This window comes from Sus scrofa, chromosome X (genome assembly GCF_054392235.1).
Source record: "Sus scrofa isolate SSC_HxYL_T2T_F1_AM1 chromosome X, Sscrofa_HxYL_maternal_Yorkshire_Landrace_v2.0, whole genome shotgun sequence".
Classification (NCBI taxonomy): Eukaryota; Metazoa; Chordata; class Mammalia; order Artiodactyla; family Suidae; genus Sus; species Sus scrofa.
In genome coordinates, this window is record NC_139401.1 from 14,698,547 (window position 1) to 14,718,306 (window position 19,760).

Here is a 19,760-nt window from a genome sequence, read left to right on the forward strand (position 1 = left end):
CCTTATTAATGATTCTTATTCTCCCACAATATTATTTTAGTGGCTGGATTACATTTCACTGTGAATTATGTAATAATTCATTTACTCAGTCCATACTTGGTGCATATTTAAGCTGTTTCCAATTTCTTCCCTCATGAACATAATTTTAGCAAATACCCATGTAACCAGATTTTCAAAGTCCTATGATTTTTCCCCCCTTAGGATAAATTCCTAGAAGTAGATTTGCTAGATCAAAAGATATGCAAAATACAAATTAAGTCTTTTCATATGCATTGCCAAATTGCCTCTTCTGGATTTATTTTAATACTTATATATTGCTTTTCCGTTATAAGCTGTGTGCCTCCCGAGCATATTCTGTCTCTCGCTCACTTCCTATGATCTCTGGGAACCCTGAGGAACATTGGATATTATGAAATGTGGTTGTGCTATCCGCCAGTTGTGCAAGCAGAGATGAATCCATTTCAGACACACACTGATGTCTGCCTTGCAGGGGTTCATCTCTATAGAGAGGCCCCTAGAATCTTCCCGTGGCCCTCATGGTGGCACCTTGGGAAGTAGTTAGCGAGAGTTTCAAATCTCAAGTCAGATGCCATTTTTAAAGACTAGTAAAAGTACACGCCAATGGCGGATTTTGTATCTATTCCTGAGAATCAGCTTTTTCACTGAGGGTATTTCATACATGGTCATGTTCTCATGAGACTTGCTACACAGACACTGCTAAAAAGAAATCACTGGGGGGCAGGGGTACATGTGCTGGTTATTGTAAAGTTAAAAGGGAACATGAATACATTATGGTCATGGCCATCTTCCCATTACTGTTCCTGGCACAGTGCATGGCTCCTAGTAGGCAGTCAGTAAACAGCTGGTGAAAGTTAAATGGCTAAGTGAATGAATGTTGTCTGCTATTCTTCATGTGTAAAAGTGTTTAAGTATGGTTTGAGTACTTTAGACTCTAGCCATGGCTGGGGTGTAGCCACATTCTTCTTGAGTTTCACTTAAGTCTGCAAGAAAATATGAGCTAGAAATGTACACCAAAAAGAGTAAGACTAATAATCATTACAAATACTACAGTACTGTCAATCAGTTGTAAGGTGAATAGGATGGCCTGACTAGGATTGGAAAGTGTGAATAATAATGATAATAACAACCCTAATTAACCTGGTAATTTTAGTGTTTACTTTTAGGGGATCAGATGGGCAACAATTCTTGTATGACAGGAAATACGATTATGCCCACTAGGGAGGAATCAAAAACTTTTCTGGAATCCTTCCTGATCATACACACAAGCACATGACTTCTTTGATGCTATGTAAAAGATGCTAACTATGTGACATTTTAATTTTATTTTTCAAAGTTTCATTGAAGTATAGTTGATTTAGAATAGCTCAGTGGTTAACGAACCCGACTAGTATCTATGACAATGCGAGTTTGATCCCTGGCCTCACTCAGTGGGTTAAGGATCTGGCATTGCCGTGAGCTGTGGTATAGGTCACAGATGTGGCTCGGATCCCACATTGCTATGGCTGTAGTGTAGGCTCTGATTGGACTCCTAGCCTGGCAACTTCTGTGTGCCAAGGGTGCAGCCCTAAAAAGACAAAAAAAAAAGTTTTACTGAAGTATAGTTGATTTACAATGTTGTGATAATGTCTGCTGTGCAACACAGTGAATCAGCTGTACATATACACACATCCATTCTTTTTCAGATTCTTTTCCCATAGAGATTATCACAGATAATTAGGTAGAATTCCCTATGCTCTACAGTAGGTCCCCATTGCGTGTATATGCCAATCCCAAACCCTCAGTCCATCCCTCCACCCCCCACCTGTCCCCTTTAGGAACCATAAGTTTGTCCTCAAAGTCTGTGAGTCTTTCTTGTCTGCAATTAGGTTCATTTGTATCCTTTTTTTAGATTCCACATATAAGTGATCTCATATGATGTTCGTCTTTCTCTGTATGGCTTACTTCACTTAGTATAATAATATCTAGGTCCAGGCTGCTGCAAATGGTATTATTTCATTCTTTTTTATGGATGAATAATATTCATTGTATGTGTATACACATACACACACATACATGTATATACCATAACTTCTTTATCCACTCCTCTGTCAAAGGACACCTAGGTTGCTTCCATGTCTTGGCTATAGTATATAGTGCTGCAATGGACACTGGGGCACATGTATCTTTTTGAATTATGGCTTTCTCTAGAAAGACGCCCAGGACTTGGATTGCGGAATCATAATGGTAGTTCTATTTTTAGTTTTTTGATGAACCACCATATTGCTCTTCACAGTGATGGTATTATGTAGCATTTTTAGATAAGAATCTGTATTCTCATATACATATTCCCAGTCTAGGGGTCAGATCAGACCTGCAGCTTCCAGCCTACACCACAGCCACAGCAATGCCAGATCCAAGCCACATCTGCGACCTACACCACAGTTTTCCACAGCACTGGATCCCTAACCCAATGAGTGAGGCCAGGGTTCTAACCCACATCCTCACAGACACTGTGTCAGGTTCTTAACCGACTGAGCCACATTGGGAACTCCTGCATTCATTGCTGCATAACAAATTATCCCCAAATTTAGTGGCTTAAAACAGTATACATTTATTATCTCAGAGTTTCTGGGGGGTCACAAATCCATATACGGCTTAACTGGGTCTACTGTATCAGGGTCTCTAACAAAGGCCACTGTCATCTCAAGGCTAACTGAGAGGGATTTGCTTCCTAGCTCACTAGTGAGGCTGTTGGACCTATGTTGGACTAATAGCCTCAGTTCCTCATTGTCTGTTGATCAGAGCCTTCTTCAATTCCTGACCATGTGGCCTTTCCACAGGGCATCTCCCAATATCATATCTGGATATATTAGCATGTATACATGAAAAGGCAAGAGAGAATGAGTATAAGTAAGATGGAAAGAAATCACAGTGATTTTGGAAGTTTTGCTACTTTCATTCGATAAAGTAACATCCTATGATTTTTCTGTATTCAATTTTTAGAAGAACTTGCTATGATGGTCCAGGCATACTCAAAGAGTATGAGTTATACATGGGTATGGATACTAGGAGGTGGGGATCCGTGGGGCCATCTTAGAGTAGGCCTGCTAGAGAACCCAAGAAGGGGAGTGGGTTTATTTCTACATCTACATGTCTGTCTATCCATCCATCCATCCATCCACATATTTACCTATCTAATCATCACTATTAGGAGTCCACTAGTTAAATAGCTGATGGGGAATATGTGAAGCCTAGATTAGCTTTACAGACCTTTATCTCCTCAAAACGATTACTCATTCCACTATTTCCTCATCCTATGTCCTCCATAGATAGCACCCTGTTTGGTATCAGATTAAGAAGGATATTATGGCAGCAGCCAGCAGCAGCAGCAAGACCAACAAACTTTTATTGGGCAACTTTACTACTCAGTGTAAGGAACATGTAAGAACCGAAAGGATATTAAGTTTATCCGTTTTCTTTTAATTTAATGAGCATTTACTGAGTGTCCTCTGCTTACTAATTGAAAGCATTTCAGAGATACAAAGATGAATAGGAAGTCTCATCAAAGATTTGTCTAGTTAAAGTCATTAAAAAAGGCCCAGAAACCATGATCGTTGGGCAGATTCTAGGCTTGTCTTAGCAAAGAGGAGGTGCTAACTAGTTTGACCCCATATGCAAACACTTCTCCTAATACCTCTCCATTGCAGTGCAGCTGGGATGACCTCCACAGGCTATGTTGTAACCTTGATGGTAAGCTCATGCTGTCAACATAGCTAGCTAGAACAGTGGTTCTCAAAGTGTGGTGTGGGACCACCAGCATCATCATCACCTGGAATGCTATTCCAGATGCATATTCTCAGGTCCATTCCTGACACCAAATCAAAATTTCTTGGGGTGGGACCAAGCACTTGTGTTTTAAGGGGCCTTACAAAGGATTCGGTTTGAGAGCCACTGCCCCAGATCTTTCGCCCTTATTGTAAAAATAAACAGGTTTTCCCCTGATCCCATAAATTATTTGGTTTCAAATTCCAAGATGAGCTTAGCCCTAAAGCCCCCTAAACATGCTGACTTGGAAATCACCCTTTCTTCCATTGTCTTTGAGCTGCTGGTTGCTTCTACATATTTCCCTCTCTTGCCTTCTATGTACTATACTGTACCCCTGTACAGGCACTTATGCTCTGGTCTTTAAGTCATTGAGAAATCAAATGAAAAAAGCTGGCCAGACCACTATGTAGAAAGATGTCCACATAACCAAAGCCTGGTCAGAATGACCTAAGTCCTGGTAAAGATTGAGGAGGAGATAAATGTTGGCAGAATCCCAGGGAAAAGATGATTTTGTTCCAGCTGGGAGGATTGGAGGTGTTACAGAAGATATACCACTTGATCTGAGATTTGGAAGATGAGAAGCATTTTAACTGACTGAGAAATGAGAGAATGAGAGTTTTGACAGATACCTGAAGTGATGGGCAGAGTTGTACACTAGGAGGTAAAACTCTGCAGGTTTAGATTGGCATTCTAGCTTTCCCCAGCTGGTAGCATTATCTGTTTTATCCTGGATTTATCCTGATCTGCATCAGCTCCCTATCATCCAGATTTTTCTCTCCTTTCTCATCTTGTAAATGTTCTGAATTTTCTCCTTTATGAGATTAGCGCTTTTAAACAAGATGGAGCAGGCACATTTGTAGCTAATGGAGATGATCTGAGAGTTAATAGTCTGGGCAAGACTTAATAGTTAAAATCATATGAAAGCAATTTCACTTTGGTCTTAGTCTAGTAAGTCATCAGAGCAGCCTTATAATCTCATGGGTCTGGGTGATGAGTTAAGGAGCTTGTTTGGAGGAGGGGAGTGCATGGCTAAGAAAAGTTTTTAATTTTCCAAAAGGGAAAGAGCCCAGAGGAGATAAATGAGCATTAGAGATCTTGTTTTACTTAGATTTAGAATGTCATGATGGATTACAGTGATTTTTAGAGGGGAAACTTTTGCCCCCAAGGGGACATTTAGCGATATCGGAAGACATTTTTTAGTTGTCACAATGGGGGCAAGGAACTACTGGCATATAGTAGATAGAGGTCAGGCCTGTTGCTAAACATCTTACAATGCATAAGGCTAGCCCTCCCCGCAATACCAAAGAATTATCCCATCCAACACATCAATAGTGCTGAGGATGAGAGGCCCCGGATTAAAAGTACAGTGTACACCAATCCTATTGGCTGAAATAAAATATGGTGATACACTGAGCGCTGGCAAGGATGTGGAGAGACAACAGAATTACTCATGCTGGTGGGAATGCAAAATGGTACAGGGAAAGAGTTTGGTAGTTTCTTATAAAACTAAACCTACAATCATCATAAGACTCAGAAATTGAATTCTTGGGAATTTAATCATGAGAAATGGAAATTTAGATTCCTACAAAACATGCGCACAAATATTCAGAGCAGCTCTATTCATAATAAACCCATACTGGAAACAACACAGATGCCCTTTGATGTGTGAATGATAAAACAAACTATGCTGCATCCATACTGTAGAATATTACTAATAAGCTGTACTAGCATATAAACAAAATAGACTATCGATACCTGCCAACAACTTGGACAAATTTCATGAGAAGTATGTTGAGTGAAAAAAGCAAGTCCCCAAAGATTACATACTATAGGATTCCATTTATGTAATATTATTGACATGAAAAAATTGTTTGATGGAGAATACGTTAGTGATTGTCAGGGTTTAAGGACAGGGAAATGAGGGAGCAGGTGGAAGGTAGCTGTGCTTTGAAAAGGACAGTACAGAGGATTCTTGTGGTGATGGAACTGTTTAGAATGTTCACTATAGCGGTGGATGGACAAACCTATCTATGTGATAAACATGAATGGAACTAAAACCAAGCACGTGCGTGCACACACACGCACTCACCTTGACACCATCACAAAAATGACTACAAGTAAAATCTAGGGAAACATCCCAGTTGTGATAATGTACTATGGTTTTGCAAGAGGTTATTGAGTGAAACTGAATAAAAAGGTACAGAGGATATCTCTGTATTATTCCTTAAAATTGTGTATGTATCCATAGTTAGCTCAAAATAAAAAGTTTAAAAAAACTAGTTCAGATCCACATACTTTGAGAGCATGAATGGTTTCTTATACACAAGCTTTCAGTAGATTATAACTTTTCTTTTTCATGCTCAAGGCCACTGTGGTTTGGGTCTTCTTTCCTCAAATTAAATGTAAGGCCTCAAGGTAAAACAAAACATACTCTCCCTTATGGATAATTTCTCAATGTCACTAGATAGGAAAATTATAGTGATCCCCATCCGCCTTACCATTTTTGTTTGCAAATGCCACTGTCCTTCCTAATTACACATGCTTGGCTAGGCTAAGAAAACATAGCTTGTTGGCATCGATAGAAATACAAAGCACTTGAAATAAGGCCATCCTTATCTCTAATATACTGTGATTCACAGCACTAAAGGAGAATATAAAACATAAGCTCAACAGAGATTATAAATATGAAAGAGTGACATTTAAAGAAAATTTAAGTTCTCAAAATAGCCCTTTCATTCCAAGTTTTATACATTCAACATTCCTAATTAATGTTTCTAATTAGAACTCCATAGATATTACTCATGTAAATGTTGAGCCGAATGTGTTTGTTCTGTTAACTTGTCACTGCTAAGAATATATCTTTACTTTTTCTGTTCAGGATGAACAGTGATTGGCTAAACCGGTTCCCTGTTGCAGGTGGGCTAGTAGCTTTGCTTCTAAATCAGAACCATTACAGTTCAGAGCAATGGATCAAAGATATAAAACCTCCCTTGGAAAATGAACGATACTGCTATTTCTGAAACTATAGAAGGTAGAAAGCAATAGGAGAGTGTCAAGTTAGGTTTTTCAACTCTCTGATGTTAGATTTATTTGACAAATAGAAGATAATCATAGTCCTCACGTCAGGACAAGATAGAACCAGTGTCGGCACAATACTTCAGAGAAACGTCTGGAAAAGCACACATCAGATGATATTGTGCACCTCTAAAAGGTGAAAAAGAATTTCTCTTTACTTAATGAGCAATTTGGTAATTTAAGAAATTATTTTGCAAAAATTTTTGAGGGTAAATGTGCCCAGTTAAGGCTCAATAATCCCCTTGCTTGACTAAAAGTAATGTTTGTTTTCAACAATGATTCTTATAATTGAAGGTTTCTTATTGCCCAGAAAGACAGTGAAAAAATTGTTGAATGGCAGGGATCACCGACTTGACACTTTTTTTTCTTTTTAGTGCTGCACCCGTAACATATGGAGGTTCCTGGGCTAGGAGCTGAGCTGTAGCTGCCGGCCTACACCACAGCCACAACACCACCAGATCCAAGCTGCATCTGTGACCTACACCACTGCTCACAGAAATGCTGGATCCTTAATCCACTGAGCGAGGCCAGAGAATGAACCTGTATCCTCACAGATACTGTATTGGATTCGTAACCCACTGAGCCACAACAGGAACTCCACTTGACCCTGTTATTAATGGGAATGTCTCTATTTTACTACTTAGTAAGAAGCTTGCTCTTGGTCCCTGATAAATATGCTTGCTCATGTTATTAAAGAGACATTTTTCTGTTCATCACTAATAATTTTACCATTAATTTCTGTTTCATTTTAGCACATAAACTTCTTAAAATGATCACAACTTTTTTCTCTTTGATTGCGTGAATTGTTTCCTAATGTTGACTTATTCTTGTATTTCTTAGATATGATGTATTATTCTTTTAGAATCCATGTTAATATTCAATTTGAGAATGTTTGTAGTATACCCCTAAATGAGAATGGTTAATAACGCTTTTTTTGAGGGAGTAGGGCTGTCCTTATCTGATTAGCATGTCAGAGTTAGCTTAGTCTCTGAGAAATAAATTTGGACTTTTATGTTTTTCTTAGCATTGGAAGAGTTTGAATAGAGTATGTACTGTCTCTCTTGTAAGGATATGATAGTTCTATGCCATAAAACTAAGTGGACCTAATGGCTCTTGCAGGGGAAGGGAGAATTTTGACAAAAAAAATTTTTTTTTTGGTCCACTCAAGTCTTTTTAACTGTACTTGAGTCAGAGTTAAGAATTTTTGTTTTCTCACTGCTGGTGGGAATGTAAACTGGTACAGCCACTATGGAGAACAGTTTGGAGATACCTTAGAAATCTATACATAGAACTTCCATATGACCCTGCAATCCCACTCTTGGGCATCTATCCGGACAAAGCTCTACTTAAAAGAGACACATGCACCCGCATGTTCATTGCAGCCCTATTCACAATAGCCAGGACATGGAAACAATCCAAATGTCCATCGACAGATGATTGGATTCGGAAGATGTGGTATATATACACAATGGAATACTACTCAGCCATAAAAAAGGATGACATCATGCCATTTGTAGCAACATGGATGGAACTAGAGAATCTCATCCTGAGTGAAATGAGCCAGAAAGACAAAGACAAATACCATATGATATCACTTATAACTGGAATCTAATATCCAGCACAAATGAACATCTCCTCAGAAAAGAAAATCATGGACTTGGAGAAGAGACTTGTGGTTGCCTGGTGGGAGGGGGAGGGAGTGGGAGGGATCGGGAGCTTGGGTTTATCAGACACAACCTAGAATAGATTTATAAGGAGATCCTGCTGAATAGCATTGAGAACTATGTCTAGATACTCATGTCGCAACAGAAGAAAGGGTGGGGGAAAAAACTGTAACTGCAATGTATACATCTAAGGATGACCTGACCCCCTTGCTGTACAGTGGGAAAATAATAAAAAATAAATAAATAAATAAATAAATAAATAAATAAAAGTTATCTAATAAAAAGGGCAGTGTAATTTATCAGAAAAAAAAAGAATTTTTGTTTTCTTTGAAAAAATATTCTGATCACATATTTTCAAAGCTATTTTCATATGACTAATTCTCTTGCATGCTTTTGAATGCCTTGGGCAAAGCAGCATTTGAAAATACTTAACTATATCTGCCATTGTATTAAAAAAATCTGCATTTAAGAAGGCTGATATTCTAACCTAGGTGTGGGAAAAATTAGTACTCACTCTACTAAGTGTCCTCTATTTTTTCTTTTTTAAAATTTTGTATTGAAGCAGAGTTGATTGACAACGTTGTGTTAGTTTCACGTGTAGCAAAGTGATTCAGTTATAAATATATCCATTCTTTTTCAGCTTCTTTGCTACTACGAGATATTGAGTAGAATTCCCTGTGCCCTACAGTGTCCTTTACTTTCCGTCAGGTTTGCTCTAAACACAGTCAGAATTGGCAGTTGCCTGGATGAGGTGTACTGAAAGGAAACAAAAGCCTCTTTGCTCCAAATTCTATACTACTTCTTGATCTCAATAGGAACAAATTCCACCAATTAGTCACTTCTTTAGATGAAGACTCAAGGTAAAGTAAAATATAGTCTTTAGGGAAGGAATGTCACACTCTTTGTTTTGCCTTATCACAATTTTGTTCAGCCTGAAGAGATTCTGGGACATCCTGGTTGGATATATACCCATGGATTTCAAATTCAACTAGAAATGGGCCCCAGTGCTTGCTCTTTAGAAATATATCAATCCTTACTGTTTTATTCCAGACTTTGTATTCTTGATTTTATTCCATTCCAGGCAACCCCCACAGAGTTTCTGCTTCAAATTTCCTTGCTTGTTTGATTTTGGATGTTTGATCTTTGGCTAACTAAAACATAACCCCTGAGAAGGAAAATTCAGAATCCCCACACTAGATGGAGGGTGTGTGTATGTCTACTGACCACAGATGAAGTGGCAAGTTAATTAATAATTAAGTAATTAAGAGCCAAATAACAGGGACATCAGCATGAATGGAACTAGTAGCTTGGAAGCTTAGTTATTCATTACCCTTGAAATTTGTATTGATTAAGATACATCTTCATGGCTTCTTGGCATCCATCGACTTGCTTATTATAAACAGAGAGGATGGTTAGGACTATCTAATAGTAAACCTAATGAAACTGAGAAGTTAGTTTTCCTTAATTCTAAAATGTGGAGTCTGGAGACACCACTACATGGAGTATGTAGCTAGGAACTAGTAGTCTGAGATTCAATTCACCATGCTTAGCTCTCTCCCTGCATTATCTCCAATGGCTTTTAGACTGGGCATAATAAATATTGATCCCTTTACCTCACAGGGATTTTTTTCCTGGTAAAGTTCCTTAGAGAAAGCTACTGCTAAGATAGCAGTGCTTGTGTAAAGTTCCTTAGAGAAAGCTACTGCTAAGATACAGAGCTTCAAAATGCATGGAAAAAAGGAATCAATTGCGGCCTTATCAAATAAGATTAGTACATAGTCACACACACCCCTTCTTGGTATCCTGAGGAAAATCACACTTTGGGGGTTTTGTTTAAATCAAGGAAGCATCAAAGACTTGATCCCCTTTTCCCCATGAGTCCCAAGAAGATAGCGTCAGGGAAATCACAGGGAGGAAATGCCCGGATGGAAGAAAACTGGGGAGTGATTAAATCTCTGCTGTGCATGCTAATGCTTTGCCCAGGGTTGTTCAGCTGGGGGAAACGAGAGGGCTGCATTTATTCCAGCCACACCTCTCTCCAGCTCTGGTGGATGCTGAGCCGTACTGCCCACTTGTCTGTTCCTAGAGGGCAAGGAGGCTGCTTCTTAGCTTACATGACATCAGTCAAATGGACTAAATGAGTCATGTCGGCTATATTTTGATGTGGCCTTTCAAATGTTTCAGAAAGTCTCCAGGTTTGGTTCTGTTTCACAGACTTGAAAACTCACACACCTAATACATTAGCTTTGGTGTCTATTTCAGAACCATAAAGAATGCTAGGGTTCAGAAGGAGTAGGCAGGTAAATGTATTCTTTCTAGCTTCTGCCTCCCAAATGAATTCCTTGCGTGGTAGCGTACCCTAGACCAATGCTTTCCTGACTTTAAGGTGCACACAATCCCATAAGGATCCTGTTAAAATGCAGAATCTGACTCAGTAGGTCTGGGTGAGGCCTAAGATTCTGCATTTCTAAACAACTCCCAAAGTGATAGCTAAACTTTTTGTCCACACACCACAGAATGAGGAGTGGAGCTATACTGTTAAACGGAGGTGCAAAATGTTCTTTAAATCAGTCTTAGAATATAGAAAAGGAAGGAAAAAATAAAGGAAAAAGAGAAGTCAAACAGACAATGAAGGAAAGATGGGAAGGTCTGAATTTTTAGACAATAGGTGAGCAACACATAATTTACTACCACTGGGCGAGCTGCTCCAAATGGGAGGTGTGGTGATGTGATGGGCCTGTGTGTCTAATGACTGAAGCTACATACGATAAGAAAATAGAACTAGTGGAGATAACCAGTAACTACTTTGAATATGTATTTCACTGAAGTTCCCAGATGGATAGAAATTTTCCCTCTCATGATTCCTCAGGTAATGAGAAAAAAACTCCTGAAGTGTGACATAAATGGCCTTCAAGAGGCATTAGTGTTTAAAGACAAAAAAACAAACAAACAAAAAAAAAACACCTTTACTTCAAGGTTATTGGGGAGGAAAGGAGCACTTCAAATTAGCAGGAATGGGAATAGCAAAGGGTGAGGCAGAAATTTCCTTCTTAAGTGGGTCAGTTGATAAACTATTCAAGTCTGTTTATAATCATCCAAATGTTCTGAGACATGAGGATGTATCACAGCGTTAGGCTGACTTGAGTCTTGGAAGGAAATGTCAGAAGGAATCTTGCCTGCTCTGTTTCCTAGAGGTGAGGAAAGGACTGTTGGAAGGATATGGAAGGAGGAATTGGCACTTCCTCATCTTTGAGTAAAGGTGTTGGACACTTGGGTTTAATAAAAATGAGCACTTGCCAGGGAGTCAGAATATCTGAGTTCTAGTGCCAATGACATTGGAAACTAGCTGTTGGATCTTGGGCAACAGCTCTCTGAATAAATTTCCTTCTGGAGGATTAATCTAGATTAGCACTTAGCCAAGTGTGAGAGCACACTAATTGAAGTTATGGGGAAAAATTCTGTCTGTGCTTAAATGAGGTACGCAGATAATCTGTTTAAGTACACTTAAAACAGGTTTCATTAGAGGCAAGCTTCTTGTTCTTTTTGGCTACACCTGTGGCATGCAGAAGTTTCTGGGCCAGGGACTGAATCCACGTCACTGTAGTGACAATGCCAGATCTGTAATCACTTGGGAAGTTGGAGGCAAGCTGCTGCTTCTTTCTTTCTTCTTCTTTTTGGCCATGCTGGTGGCATGCAGAAGTTTCCAGGCCAGGGAATGAACCTACGTCATGGCAGTGACAACACTGGATCCCTAATCATTAGGCTACCAGGGAACTCCAAAGCAAGCTTCTTGAATTCTTTATGTGAAGCCTTTGAATAGGGAGAGAAGTATTTACCGAACTAATTTGATTGTGGAAACTTTTTTACAAAGACCATCTCAAAAGATTAATGATGTTCTACAGAACTTAACTTTGGGAAATGTAGATGCTTTTTAAGGCTACTTCTACGTTTAGTACAATATCCGATTACCAAAATTAAATGAGGAATATCTAGAAATCTCCTACACCAAAAACTGAAATTAAAAAAACATTGAGGTGTATATTGTTTTTAATTTCTTACTGTTTCAGCTTGATAAAATCTGGTTTAAAAATAACCTCAATCTAATTTCTAAATCAGTGTACTTTTATTGCAGAATTTGATTTGAAAAATAGGGAAGAACCAAAAATGTATAATTATTAAGAGAGTTACAACCATTAATATTTCTACAGAGATTCTTCCAGAAATTAAAGTATATCCTATATTATTTTCTTTTTTTTTTTTTTTTTTTGCTTTTTAGGGTCACACTTGTGGCCTATGGAAGTTCCCAGGCTAGGGGTTGAATCGAAGCTATAGCTGCTGGTCACAGCCACAGCAAAGCAGGATCCAAGCCGCATCTGCAAGCCACACCACATCTCACAGCAACGTCAGATCCTCAACCCACTGAGCAAGGCCAGGGATTGAGCCAGCATCCTCATGGATATTAGCTGGGCTTGCTGCCACTGAGCCACAATGGGAACTTCCTATTTTCATTCTTAAGTCAAGATTTTTATCTCTTGTTCATCAGGTCTCATGTTCCAATTTGCAGATGACCATACTGCTTTCTCATTTGGCCCATTTTTCTAAATAAGAACTTTCAGATACAAAATTTTTCTATACAGGGTAGAATAACTGAAGCTTAAAAATAGTCTCAAAATGAAAGAGAGTAATAAATTGCAAAGTAGAAAATTAACTTCATCATTATAGTCAGATATATTATTTTTATAATAGCACAAGGCTGAATTCTTATTTTATATGAATATTCGGACAGTGGCATCCAATTGATTTGTATAGTTATACCCTACTCTGTTGCAAAATTAATTGATGGTGACTTTTGAAGTGTCTTTCAACTGACTCCAAGCATTAAAACTCACTAGGTATCAGATATTGAGAACCCATAGCATCTTAAATATCTTGGAGGGTAGGAGATGATGATCTTCATTTTACAGATTCATCAAACAGCAGTTTTCATCATAATTTTGGATAATAGTCTTCACATTGGAGCTTTTATTGAAAAGGCCAGAACAAATTCTAGGAGATTTTGTTTACAGCACTGCCTAGAAAAATGAGAGATCCACACAATGACCTCTGAGGTTGTTATGAATCCTTCCATTAGAAAAACGAGTTATTCAAAGAAGAAATACGGGGAATTTTTTTCCCCTTAAAATGTTTTTCTCCCCACTGAAATTGTGTAGTCATTATTTTCATAAAAGCCCATCCTACAGAGTCTCATTACTGATATTTAAGGGACAAACCACAGGTTTTTTGACTGGAAAGGAGTTTTACTGACTCACGGCAATGCCCGATCCTTAACCCACTGTGCAAGGCCAGGGATAGAACCCGAAACCTCATGGTCAGATCTGTTTCTGCTGCACCATGATGGGAACTCTTCATTGACTTTCTTAATTAAGGGGTAAAAGCAGATGGTGTAATACCAGTCTTCCTTGGCCAGCCACTGGTATTTTGATTGCAAATATCAAAATATATTTCCTTTTAATACACTTAAAAATTAACAGTGAATCTAAGAATTAGAGATAGTTTTAGTTTAGATGGTTTGCCATCAACCAAGGCTCACATTCAACTGAGGATGAAAAATCAGGCTGTCATCCTAAGAACTTTTATTTTTAATAATTGATGCCAAGTATGTTACTGCCACGGTTCCCTACTTAATTACTTTTCTTTTTTATCAAACACATTAACAAAAAGAGACCTAATAAATCATGTGAAAAAAGAGTAAAGTGCTTAATTAACATGTGTTGCCCTAATTGATGGTGATAGAAAGGCTCAGAAGGGCACCTTAAACATATGTGGTATTGTAATATCTTGAACAAACATAAGGCTAAAAGCATAATACAGAGACTCTATTCTCATTTAAGTACTGGTCATTACACTACAGCTCACAATATGATTATAGTCCTCTTTCTTCTTTTTGACTCAGAGACTCTGTGCCCCTAGCGTGGGAGATGTAAACAGTATGCAGGAAGCACAAATCAACAAATGCTGAGGTAGGCTAATCTTAACAGCCAGTATTCACTGAATACTTACTATGTTCTAGGCACTCCCCCCACAACGCTGGGGTTAATAGATGCAAACTACTGTCTTTGGAATGGATAAGCAATGAGACCCTGCTACATAGCACTGGGAACTCTAGTCACTTATGATGGAGCATGATGGAGGATAATGTGAGAAAAAGAATGTATATATGTATGTGTGACTGGGTCTCTTTGCTGTGCTGTAGAAATTTGACAGAACACTGTAAACTATCTATAATGGAAAAAATAAAAATCATTAAAAAAAAAACCCAAAAGAATAAGCCAAGCCTCTGAAGCCAGGAATTCAGGTAAGAAAGGCAAGAGATATTAGACAAGTTAGTGATATCAGTAAAGACACACAAATCTGGATTCTAAAAAACTGTGTCAGGAGTTCCCACTGTGGCATAGCAGAAACAAATCCTACTAGGAACCATGAGGTTGCAGGCTGCGCTCAGGGGGTTAGCAGTCCAGTATTTTGGTGAGATGTGGTGTAAGTCGCAGACATGGCTCAGATCTGACATGGCTGTGGTGTAGGCTGGCAGCTGCAGCTCTGATTAGACCCCTAGCCTAGGAACCTCCATATGGCATGGGTGCTGCCCTAAAAATAAAATAAAATAAAATAAAATAAAATAAAATAAAATAAAATAAAATAAAATAAAATAAAATAAAATAAAATAAAATAAAATAAAATAAAAATCTGTGTCATAATCAACATTCTGGCCATAAGGACATAGAAGAGCCTAATTCCAAGGCAGGAAGTACTTGATCTCTTAATACTTCCTGCCAAAGAGGGAAGATGGTAAGCAAACTCAGGGTCTGCTGGTGATTGCAAGGACATTATAATAGTTACCCTTGTGTTCCTACTGTCTAGGCTTTGTTGTCATATAAATCATTCAAACTGTAGGGAAAGAATTGCAACTAGAGTCCTAACATAAAATATAAGGTAAACAAAGTTGCTAGGCTTTCTACTGTAACAAAGAATCATAGAGGCTTTTTGCATTAATCCACTTTACAACCATGATTTGCAAAACAATGAATAACTAAGTGCTTAATAAATGCTTTTTGATGGGGGAGGGAAGCATTGGAGATGGTAGGATGGAGAAACCTTTGACAATCCTGCAAAGCATCTCTTTTATAAAGGGTTGCTAAGTGCATTTGGTAAATGAGACAAGTGGGTATTGTTCTAAACGCTCAGATTCAGATGAAGAGGGGAATGATTCATTCTCCGTACCATCACAGCTCAAACTTGAGGACCTTCAGACCAGGTGCATGACTTTAGTGTTGGGGATTGAGAGGAAGGCTAGTATACTGAGTATCTCAGTTCTGTTAAATACTCACATACAAGAAGACAGCAGAGCTCCAGCACTCACATCAATTCTTTTAGGCCATGGAGAGAGGCAGAGATCATCACGTGGGTCCTAAGGTCAGAAAAAAAAATCCTAATAGGTACAAGGACCACAGAAGACATTAAAAAGAGACCATAGGGAAATTGGAGAGGAGACTGGGGGAGAGAATCACCTCTTCACTTGATCCTTTTCTTGCCAAGACATTCGAAAGTAACAATTGGAAGGTTTTTTCTTTCCCATGGGGACACACATCTAATTTCATCATAAAGTCAAGGGAAAGAAAGAATTCATGTTCCATATGGAGTGCAAAGTACTTCCATGTAAAGGACAATCAAGGTCTGGTTTAAAAAGAAAAACAATTGAACAACAGCTCCCCATGAGTCCTTGCTCAATGGATACTGAGTTTCAGGTATGAAAGATGAGTAAGTTTTAGAGATTTGCTATGCAACATACTGTATACAGTCAGTAACACACATTTAACCATTACTGAAGGGGGTAGATCTTATGGCACATGTTCTCACCACACACACACACACACACAAGGGATACAAGGAAACTTTTGGAGGTGATAGATATGATTATTCCTTTGATTGTGGTGACTGTACCATAGTGGTATGCCTATGTCCAAACCCATCAAACTGTATACATTAAATATGTGCATTTTTTTCATACAACAAATACACTTCAATAAAGCTGTCAAATAAAGGAAAAGAAAACAAAGTTATCCTCTAACAAATTGGGATGCTCACAAATTAAGATTCCATTACTATAGTTGTTCTTAGCTTTTGGTGGAAAGGTAATGAGGACAAAGATCCCTTTAGGAATTGGATGAAAGCTACAGAACCCTTTCCACAGATAAAAGCACACACACACTCATATACATGAATTGTTACACTTAATCCCAGTGGTTCTGCATCCCAGTTCTGGCCTATCCATGGACCTCATTAAAGACCACCAGTGTTGCTGATTGTTCTCAGGATTGCTCCAGGTTTCCTTCTGTCCCCAGCAGGTGTATAAGGCGCTGCCCTTATGCTGTGGGCATCTCCGTGTCTTATCATCTTCTATGCATCTAACTCATCTTTCATTCACCAGTTGTTCACTCCCACTTCAGAATGATAAACCAGCCTGCCCACACTTCATTTCTGCATACAGGGGACTGTGCAGAGGTATGATTTTCCTTTTCCTGTGATCAATGCAGGTATTTGTGAATATCATGAAAGGAAACTTTCAGATTAGAAGAGGAAAACTTTCCAAATGGAAGAAAATATGGAAGGGAGATTCCAGTTTCTTCCTTTCACATGTGATGGTGTGATAAGGAGTAGCACGAGGGGAAAATGCCATGGGAGTTGACTGGCTATTTCCTGCTGCTCTGTGACAAAGGACCACATTTTAAGAGTGGTTTTGCACAGGATTCAGATTGATAATAAAATATTGAAGTAATTATGTCTTCTAAATATGCAGAGTTTGCTTAATAAAAATGGTCTGAAGTAATCTTTAGGCCCAAAGAGGCCATGTGTGTACAATGACCGCCTTCATTACAACAGTCAATCTGGAATTTTTGTGATGCTATACAATCTATTATGCATTGACTGAGTCTGATCTTATCATTATATCATTCAGTTTGCCAGCTCACCAGGCTCTTCTTGAGTCATTTCACTCTCTCATTTATGGACAGAGAGTCAGAATCCAACCACTCTACCAAGCAGAGATTTATTGGTGGTTACCCTGCAGTCTAGCTTGGTCTGGCTTAATACACTTGGCACCTCAGGCTGCCATGTGTAATGGTTCGGCTTGGGTCCTGCATAGATTGTTGGGTTTGGAGGCTTGAATAAACACTGTTTCCAATCAGAGCTTACTTGCCAAGAGTCTCATTAGCCTTCACCAAATACCTCAAAATAATAACTTAAATTGGCTTAAAATAATAACCTTTTTTTTTTGCTTATGGTTATTATAGGTTGGCAGTCTGGGCTGGGCTCAGCTGGATGGTTCTTCTAGGCTTGGTTGATGTTGGCTATCTTGCTTTTTCATCTGTAGTCAGCCGATGGATGGGCTGGAGGTGGCTGGTTTAGGATGGCCTCAGGGCCATCTCTGGGATGGCTGGGATGACAGAGACCTCTGCCCTTTTAGACTCTCAGCATCCATATGGCTAACTTGAATGGACTGTTTACATGGTAAGAAAAGTTACTGAGAATAGCAAGAGGGCAAACTCTAATGTATAAGCCTATTTTCAGGTCTCTGCTTGCACCATATTTCCTGATGTCCCATTGGCTAAATCATGTCTTAACAACAATCAGAATTAGTATAGGAGGGCAGTACCAAAGAGTATAGGCGCAAAAGAATTATCTGTGACTCTTGCTGTAATCTACCACACAGAACCACAGTCCTGGCCTGAGCCTAAGTTAATGTGGAGGAAGGGGCAACTCTTTCTAGATGACCTATTAGATGTGTGTTTTCCTAATTCCTCTGCCCTATTAGGTGTGTGTTTTCCTAATTCCTCTGCCCAGAATGGTAGCTCTTTTTCACTATTCACAAAAGGCACTATACGTGCTAGCAGAGACTCTGATTGACCCGATATATATCCAATCTTACTAATTGGATTGTAAGTGGCAAATAAAAGCCCCAAAACATTGTACCCTTTCCTTCTTTTGCAGATTTTCCAAATCAGGCAGGCCGAACGACTGCTTTTAAATATTTTTTACATCTTTGAGGGAAGGATCCATGTCCAATTCAACTTTATAAATTCCAGAGCCTTTAGCCTAGCCTTAATTTGGGCTCAAAATATTTAATATGAATTGTTAAATTTTTATAATTAATATTAATTATCATCTCTACCCTAGAAACTTATGGCTTGACATAGATCTCTAGTGAATCAGAACCAGCTGGAGCACTTATTAAAATGCAGATTCCTGGGTCCATTTCAGGTCTAGTGTATCACAATCTCTGCTGAGGCCCTGGAAATTCATCTTTAACTCAGCTGGGTACTTCTTATGTACCTTCAAGTTTAAGAATCACTATCTTAGACAAGTGGCTTTGACAACATTTTTTTTTTGGGTCTTTTTGCTATTTCCTGGGCCACTCCCGTGGCATATGGAGGTTCCCAGGCTAGGGGTCCAATCAGAGCTGTAGCCACTGGCCTACACCAGAGCCACAGCAACGCGGGATCCGAGCCGCGTCTGCAACCTACACCCACAGCTCACGGCAACACCAGATCGTTAACCCACTGAGCAAGGGCAGGGACTGAACCCGCAACCTCATGGTTCCTAGGCGGATTCGTTAACCACTGCGCCACGACGGGAACTCCAACATTTTGACCTATATTCAAGGTAATCATTTTTACATCCCAATCCAACACACACACACATACATATACATGAAGACAGATGAAAGAAAAGATTTTGAGGAGAAAGTACCCTAAGTACAGTAAGTATTTTTTCTTTTTTTAGTTTTTTGTTTTTCTTCTCTTTTTTTTCTTTTTTCTCTTTCTTTTTTTTTTTTTTTTTTTTTTAGGGCCAAACCTGTGGCATATGGAAGTTCCAAAGGTAGAGGTCGAATCATAGCTGCAGCTGCCGGCCTACACCACAGCAACACCAGATCCTTAACACACTAAGTGAGGCCAGGGATCAAACCCACATCCTCATGGATACTAGTCGGGTTCTTAATCCACTGAGCCACAACAGGAACTCTACAACAGTTATTTTTCTAATCAAGTTTTTAAAATGCTGATCAGTGACCTAGATATATTTCACGACCCAAAAATATGTCATGACCTGCCTTTTGAAAACCAGAACTCTTAGGGAATATGC

General features: G+C 38.9%; 1 protein-coding gene across 22 annotated transcripts in view; it reads right to left on the reverse strand.

The window, feature by feature from the left end:
- Positions 1-19,760, reverse strand: part of FANCB (FA complementation group B) — a 742,096-nt gene that overhangs the window by 367,738 nt on the left and 354,598 nt on the right. For 19 of the 22 annotated variants that reach the window (XR_014835726.1, XR_014835725.1, XR_014835754.1 and 16 more), the window contains one exon: positions 15,950-16,029. The gene's annotated coding sequence lies outside the window, so the exon portion shown is untranslated. Of the gene's footprint in view, positions 1-15,949; positions 16,030-16,129; positions 16,210-19,760 lie in introns of all 22 variants that reach the window. The other 3 variants (XR_014835723.1, XR_014835728.1, XR_014835755.1) reach the window with 2 other exon arrangements.